The sequence below is a fragment of the Triticum aestivum genome, chromosome 2A (genome assembly GCF_018294505.1).
Source record: "Triticum aestivum cultivar Chinese Spring chromosome 2A, IWGSC CS RefSeq v2.1, whole genome shotgun sequence".
Taxonomy (NCBI): Eukaryota; Viridiplantae; Streptophyta; class Magnoliopsida; order Poales; family Poaceae; genus Triticum; species Triticum aestivum.
The window spans coordinates 501549357-501557294 of record NC_057797.1 but is presented as its reverse complement, the minus strand read 5'-3'; positions in this window follow the sequence as shown (position 1 = coordinate 501557294).

Below are 7938 nucleotides of genomic sequence, written 5' to 3'. Positions count from 1 at the left end.
TCACTAGTTTCAGGTTCATTACCAGATTGTGTTTCAGCATCAGAAATAGAAATATCATTTGGATTCTCAAGTGGTTGATCAATAGGTTCACTAGAAGCATGCAAAGTCCTGTCATTTTTCTTTTTCTTCCTTTTAGAAGGACTAGGTGCATCTATATTATTTCTCTGAGAATCTTGCTCAATTCTCTTGGGGTGTGATACGTCTCGAACGTATCTAAAATTTTTGATTGTTCCATGCTATTATATTATCAACCTTGGATGTTTTATATGCATTTATATGCTATTTTATATGATTTTTGGGACTAGCCTATTAACCTAGAGCCCAGTGCCAGTTTTTGTTTTTTCCTTGTTTTAGAGTATTGCAGAAAAGGAAAATCAAACAGATTCCAATTGACCTGAAACTTCACAAAAATTATTTTTGGAAGGAAAGCAACCCGGGAGACTTGGAGTCCATGTAAGTGAAGCAATGAGGAAGCCACGAGGCAGGGGGGCGCGCCCAACCCCCTGGGCGCGCCCTCCACCCTCGTGGGCCCCTCGTGGCTCCCCTCACGTACTTCTTCCGCCTATATATCTCCATATACCCTAAAATGATTGGGGAGCACAATAGATCTGGAGTTCCGCCGCCAGAAGCCTCCGTAGCCACCGAAAGCCAATCTAGACCCGTTCTGGCACCCTGCCGGAGGGGGCAATCGCTCTCCGGTGGCCAACTTCATCATCCCGGTGCTCTCCATGACGAGGAGGGAGTAGTTATCCCTCGGGGCTGAGGGTATGTACCAGTAGCTATGTGTTTGATCTCTCTCTCTCTCTCTCTCTCTCTTGTGTTCTTGAGGTGATACGATCTTGATGTATCGCGAGCTTTGCTATTATAGTTGGATCCTATGATGTTTCTTCCCCCCTCTACTCTCTTGTAATGGATTGAGTTTTCCATTTGAAGTTATCTTATCAGATTGAGTCTTTAAAGATTTGAGAACACTTGATGTATGTCTTGCCGTGCGTATCTGTGGTGACAATGGGATATCACGTGATTCACTTGATGTATGTTTTGGTGATGAACTTGCGGGTTCCGCCCATGAACCTATGCATAGGGGTTGGCACACGTTTTCATCGTGATTCTCCGGTAGAAACTTTGGGGCACTCTTTGAGGTTCTATGTGTTGGTTGAATAGATGAATCTGAGATTGTGTGATGCATATCGTATAATCATACCCACGGATACTTGAGGTGACATTGGAGTATCTAGGTGACATTAGGGTTTTGGTTGATTTGTGCCTTAAGGTGTTATTCTAGTACGAACTCTAGGGCTGTTTATGACACTTATAGGAATATCCCAACTGATTGATTGAAAAGAATAACTTTGAGGTGGTTTCGTACCCGACCATAATCTCTTTGTTTGTTCTCCTCTATTAGTGACTTTGGAGTGACTCTTTGTTGCATGTTGAGGGATAGTTATGTGATTCAATTATGTTATTATTGTTGAGGGAACTTGCACTAGCGAAAGTATGAACCCTAGGCCTTGTTTCCTATCATTGCAATACCGTTTACACTCACTTTTATCATTAGTTACCTTGCTGTTTTTATATTTTCAGATTACAAAAACCTTTATCTACTATCCATATACCACTTGTATCACCATCTCTTCGCCGAACTAGCGCACCTATACAATTTACCATTGTATTGGGTGTGTTGGGGACACAAGAGACTCTTTGTTATTTGGTTGCAGGGTTGCTTGAGAGAGACCATCTTCATCCTATGCCTCCTATTGATTGATAAACCTTAGGTCATCCACTTGAGGGAAATTTGCTACTGTCCTACAAGCCTCTACACTTGGAGGCCCAACAACGTCTACAAGAAGAAGGTTGTGTAGTAGACATCAAGCTCTTTTCTGGCGCCGTTGCCGGGGAGGTTAGCGCTTGAAGATATATCTTTAGATCTTGCAATCGAGTCTTTTAGTTTCTTGTTTTATCACTAGTTTAGTTTATAAAAGAAAATTATTAAAAAATGGAATTAAGTTTGCCTCATACGCTTCATCTTTTTAATATCTTTCGTGAGTATGATGGAAAGGAAAATTGTGCCAAAGTGTTAGAAGAAGAATGCATCAAAATGTTTGGCACTAAATATTTGAATGATGAGCATGATTGCAATGTTGTTAGTATGAATTCCTTGAATATCCATGATGCTAATGATATGCAAATCCACAAGCTTGGGGAAGCTATGTTTGATGAAGATGATATTTTTTGCCCCCCCCCTAGCTTTGATGATCAAATTTACTATGATGAAAGCATGCCTGCTATCTATGATGATTATTGTGATGACTTGTATGCTATGAAGAATAATGATATCCATGAAACTTGTCATCATGATTTTAGTTTTAAATTGGATTATGCCTCACATGATAATTATTTTGTTGAGTATTCTACCACTATTATTCATGAGAAGAATTTTGCTTATGTGGAGAGTAGAAAATTTTCTGTGCTTGTAGATCATGAATATAATGCTTTAGGTGCTGGTTATATTGTTGAATTCATTCATGATGCTAGTGAAAATTATTATGAGGGAGGAACATATGCTTGTAGGAATTGCAATAACATCAAGTTTCCTCTCTATGTGATTAAAGTTTTAAAGTTATGCTTGTTTTACCTTCCTATGCAAGTTGATTCTTGTTCCCACAAGTTGTTTGCTCACAAAATCCCTATGCATAGGAAGTGGGTTAGACTTAAATGTGCTAGTCATATTCTTCAAGATGCTCTCTTTATGTTTCAATTCTTATCCTTTATGTGAGCATCATTGAAATCATCATGCCTAGCTAGGGGCGTTAAACGATAGCGCTTGTTGGGAGGCAACCCAATTTTATTTTAGTTCCTTACTTTTTGCTCCTATTTAGAAATAAATAATTTATATATCCTCTGTTATGATTGACTTTTTATGTTTTAATTAGTGTTTGTGCCAAGTAGAACCTTTGGGAAGACTTGGGGAGAGTCTTTGCAATCATGCTGTAAAAAAACAGAAACTTTAGGGCTCACGAGAACTGCTGTCATTTTTATTTGGAAAGTTCTATTTATTTAATTCTTTTTGAAGATGATTAATAGATAAATTACTCATGTCCATCAAGTTACTTTAGAATTTTTGGCGTTCCCGAAGTTTGCGTTAGTTACAGATTACTACAGACTGTTCTGTTTTTGACAGATTCTGTTTTTCGTGTGTTGTTTGCTTATTTTGATGAATCTATGGCTAGTAAAAGAGTTTATAAACCATAGAGAAGTTGGAATACAGTAGGTTTAACACCAATATAAATAAAGAATGAGTTCATTACAGTACCTTGAAGTGGTGTTTTCTTTTCTTTCGCTAACGGAGCTTACGAGTTTTCTGTTAAGTTTTGTGTTGTGAAATTTTCAAGTTTTGGGTAAAGATTCGATGGAAATAACCCCAACCTGCTGGTATTGGGATTCCTCGGCTAACCAAATAATCAGCATAGTTGCACTCCCCCACATCAGCAACTTCCCAGAAATACAAATCACACGAATCTTCCCTTTTTTTGCACGAATCAAATTGGAAGATCATCAACCAAACTATTAAAAAATCAGCAACTGAAAGGAGCAGAACAACACTTAAACATGTTATTACCCCATGATTCGGGCATTTGTAGAAGACTCGGCCAGGGTTGAGGATTGTGGTTGAGACGCGACGGATGACTCTACGTGATTTGCAGCAGTGGCACCACACCAACGGCAGCGGGTTGCGACAAGCAACCGGCTGCGGTGCGCATGTCGGCGGGGGTGTGATGAGACCCACAGGCGATGGTACGGGTGGCGACTTGGCGCATATTTGGTTGTTGCCTGCTGAAGAGCAGTTGGACGAGCAGCCAGCGGACATGGTTGCTACCGCCAGAGCTTCCGATGCTAGGCAGAGTAAGTAGAGAAGAGGAGAAGTGAACTTTGGATATGTCATTTTCATTACTTGTAGAGTAGCATAGCACCATATATAGTCATAGTCTAGGTTTGGATTCGAACCAGCTGCAGGAGCACGTCTCTCTTGTTTCTAAAACTCAGCAATGTCTCTTTACTGATAGACTAGCTTGTTCTGTACGCCTTCTCAAGTCTTTGATTCATCCATCTGACATTTGGGACCCACCGGAAGGGCCTCTGTATTTCGCGAAAAAATGTGCCCCCCGCTGACAGGTCGGACCCACCAGCTATCTTCGCACGCAAGGAAGTGCCTCCTTATTACGCACAAAAAATAAATACTCCCCCTGCCAGCTGGAACCCAGCATCGTGGGAGGCTGACTTGTGGGCCTACCAAGTTGACGGGGATGGAGGGCTTTGTCAACTTAGTCAATATGAACAATCCTAGCTCTAGTTACCGTACGATGTTCATCCAACGACAGTAATGCTTCTTCAACCTCTGGTCTTCTTGCTCCAGCCGCCTAAACCAGCGCCGGTCGTGCCGCACGCTCTTGCCTCCCGTGGCCGGCTGTAATGCCGCGGAGGCCTCACCGCCCCCTACTGCTCCCACCGCTGGCCAGGGCATCCCTCTACACACCCACACCCCTTGTTATTCTGCGGCGACGGCAGCCTCACACCGCAGCCGAACCAGTGAACCCTCGTACTCCTCTCCACGTGGGCATCCACTGCCGCGTCTTCCCCGGCTCCGCGTCATCCCCTTCCTAGGCCTCACCGTCGTCCACTACCTTGGTGCTCTCGGTGCGGCATGGTCAATGTGGTCAATGACCGACTTCCATCGGAAGAGTACTGTACGTGGAGAGGCTGACAACTGGGTCCACGGCCGCAGCTGGGTCGACGGCCACAGCCCAGTTTTTTTTTGTGGTTTGCCAAGTAAGTCGCTTTGTTAGGCCTGTTGGGTTGCAAATCTTTCAAGACGAGGACAACTTCATTTGGTTGGCCGAGAAAATGGCCTATCAGTAAAGAGAAATGGGTTGTACATTTTTAAAACACATCAAACTGGCAATTAGTTTCAAATTTCTTTTTTTCATTTTGAGACTTTAAATTGCATTGATTTTTGTGCATGGACAATTTGTTGGATTTTATATTGATCTATATATATTTTTAAAATCAGTTTGAATGTGACTCAAAATTTCGGGATTAAAAACAGTTCGGACCACACCAAAATATACAAAATTTCGTATATTTTTAACCATGACCACAATATGGGCTGTAATACTAACAAAAATAATATGGGCTCCAAAAAAACCTTAAGAATTAGCAAATGGGATGTAAATTATTAGAAATAATGGCAGATGGGTTGTATGATGTTTTCCACAGATTTGAGGCTTTCCTAAAAAAAGGTTGACGCACAAGCAGTGACTGTTGGATGTGCATCCAACGGCCGTCGTGCTTCTTTAATCTCTGCTCTTCCTGCTCTAGCCGCTCAAACAAGTGCCGACGGGACTGCCGGCTCTCTCCTCCCCGCGGCCGGATGTGCTGCCGTGCAGGCCTCACCGCCCCACTGTACTCCCATCGCTGGCCTAGCCATCCCTCTACTCACCCACACCTGCTGTTATTCTCCGGCGACGGCCGATGAACCAGTAAACCCTCGTACAGTCGTACTCCCCTCCGTGTGGGAAACAACTGCCGAGTCTTCCCTGCCTCCGTGTTGTTCCCTTCCTAGGCCTCGCCATCGTCCACCGCCCTGGTGCTCTCGACGCGGCGTTGTTAACGTGGTCAACGACCGACATGCATCTGAAGTGGACTGTACGGGGAGAGGCTGACAGCTGGGTCCACGGTCGCACGCAAGGAAATGCCTCCTTATGACGCGCAAAATAATGATTCCTCTACCTGACATCTGGGACCCACCAAAAGGGCCTCTGTATTTCGCAAAAAAACTTTACCACCGCTGACAGCTTGGACCCACCAGCTATATCTTCACACGCAAGGAAGTGCCTCCTTATTACGCACAAAAAACTGAATACTTCCCCTGCTAGCTAGGACCTAGTATAGTGGCAGGCTGACTTGTGGGCCTACTAAGTTGACGGGGATGGAGGGCTTTGTCAACTTAGTAAATTTGCACGATTCTAGCTCCAGTGACCATACGATGTCCATCCAACAACCATAGTGCTTCTTCAACCTCTGGTCTTCTTGCTCCAGACGCCCAAACCAGCGCCAGTCGTGCCTCGTGCTCCTGCTTCCCGTGGCCGGCTGCGATGCGACGGAGGCCTCACCGCCCCCTACTACTCCCACCGCTGGCCAGGCCATCCCTCTACTCACCCACACCCCATGTTATCATGCGGCGACGGCAGCCTCACACCACAGAGAGCCAGTGAACCCTCATACTCCTCTATGCGTGGGCATCCACTGCCGCGTCTTCCCCGGCTCCGCGTCGTCCCCTTCCTAGGCCTCGCCGTCATCCACCGCCCTGGTGCTCTTGACGTGGCATGGTCAACGTGGTCAAGGAACGACTTCCATCAGAAGAGTACTGTACGTGGAGAGGCTGACAGCTGGGTCCACAGTAGCCGCAAGGAAGTGCCTCCTTATTACGCGGAAAATAATTATTCCTCCACCTGATAGTAGGGACCCACCGGACGGGCCACCGTATTTGGCGAAAAAATGTTTCCCCCCTGACTGCTGGGACCCACTGGATGGGCCACCATATTTCGCGAAAAAAACGTTCCCCCCGTTGTGAGCTCGAACCCACCGGAAATGCATCCTTATTACGCACAAAAAATGAATACTCCCCCTGCTAGTTGGGACCCACCTTGGTGGGTGGTTGACTTGTGGGCCTACTAAGTTGACGGGGACGGAGTGCTTTGTCAACTTAGTCAATATGAATGATTCTAGCTCTAGTGCCCGTACGATGTCCATCCAACGGCCGTAGTGCTTCCTCAACCTCTAGTCTTTTTGCTCCAGCCGCCCAAAGCAGCGCTGGTCTTACCGCATGATCCTGCCTCCCGTGGCCGGCTATGCTACCGCGGATGCCTCACCGCCCCCTACTACTCCCACCACTGGCCAGGCCCTGCGGTGACGATAGCCTCACACCACAGCTGAACTAGTGAATCCTCGTACTCCTCTCCGTGCAGGTTTCCGTTGTCGCGTCTTCCCCGGCTCCGCGTCGTCCCCTTCCTAGTCCTCGCCGTTGTCCACCGCCCTCGTGCTCTCGGTGCGGCGTGGTCAACGTGGTCAAGGAACGGCTTCCATCAGACGTGGACTGTACATGGAGAGGCTGACAGCTGGGTCCACGGCCGCAGTAAGGAAGTGCCTCCTTATTACACGCAAAATAATGATTCCTCTACCTGACATCTGGGACCCACCAAAAGGGCCTCTGTATTTCGCAAAAAAACTTTACCACCGCTGACAGCTTGGACCCACCAGCTATATCTTCACACGCAAGGAAGTGCCTCCTTATTACGCACAAAAAACTGAATACTTCCCCTGCTAGCTAGGACCTAGTATAGTGGCAGGCTGACTTGTGGGCCTACTAAGTTGACGGGGATGGAGGGCTTTGTCAACTTAGTAAATTTGCACGATTCTAGCTCCAGTGACCATACGATGTCCATCCAACAACCGTAGTGCTTCTTCAACCTCTGGTCTTCTTGCTCCAGACGCCCAAACCAGCGCCAGTCGTGCCTCGTGCTCCTGCTTCCCGTGGCCGGCTGCGATGCGACGGAGGCCTCACCGCCCCCTACTACTCCCACCGCTGGCCAGGCCATCCCTCTACTCACCCACACCCCATGTTATCATGCGGCGACGGCAGCCTCACACCACAGAGAGCCAGTGAACCCTCATACTCCTCTATGCGTGGGCATCCACTGCCGCGTCTTCCCCGGCTCCGCGTCGTCCCCTTCCTAGGCCTCGCCGTCATCCACCGCCCTGGTGCTCTTGACGTGGCATGGTCAACGTGGTCAAGGAACGACTTCCATCAGAAGAGTACTGTACGTGGAGAGGCTGACAGCTGGGTCCACAGTAGCCGCAAGGAAGTGCCTCCTTATTACG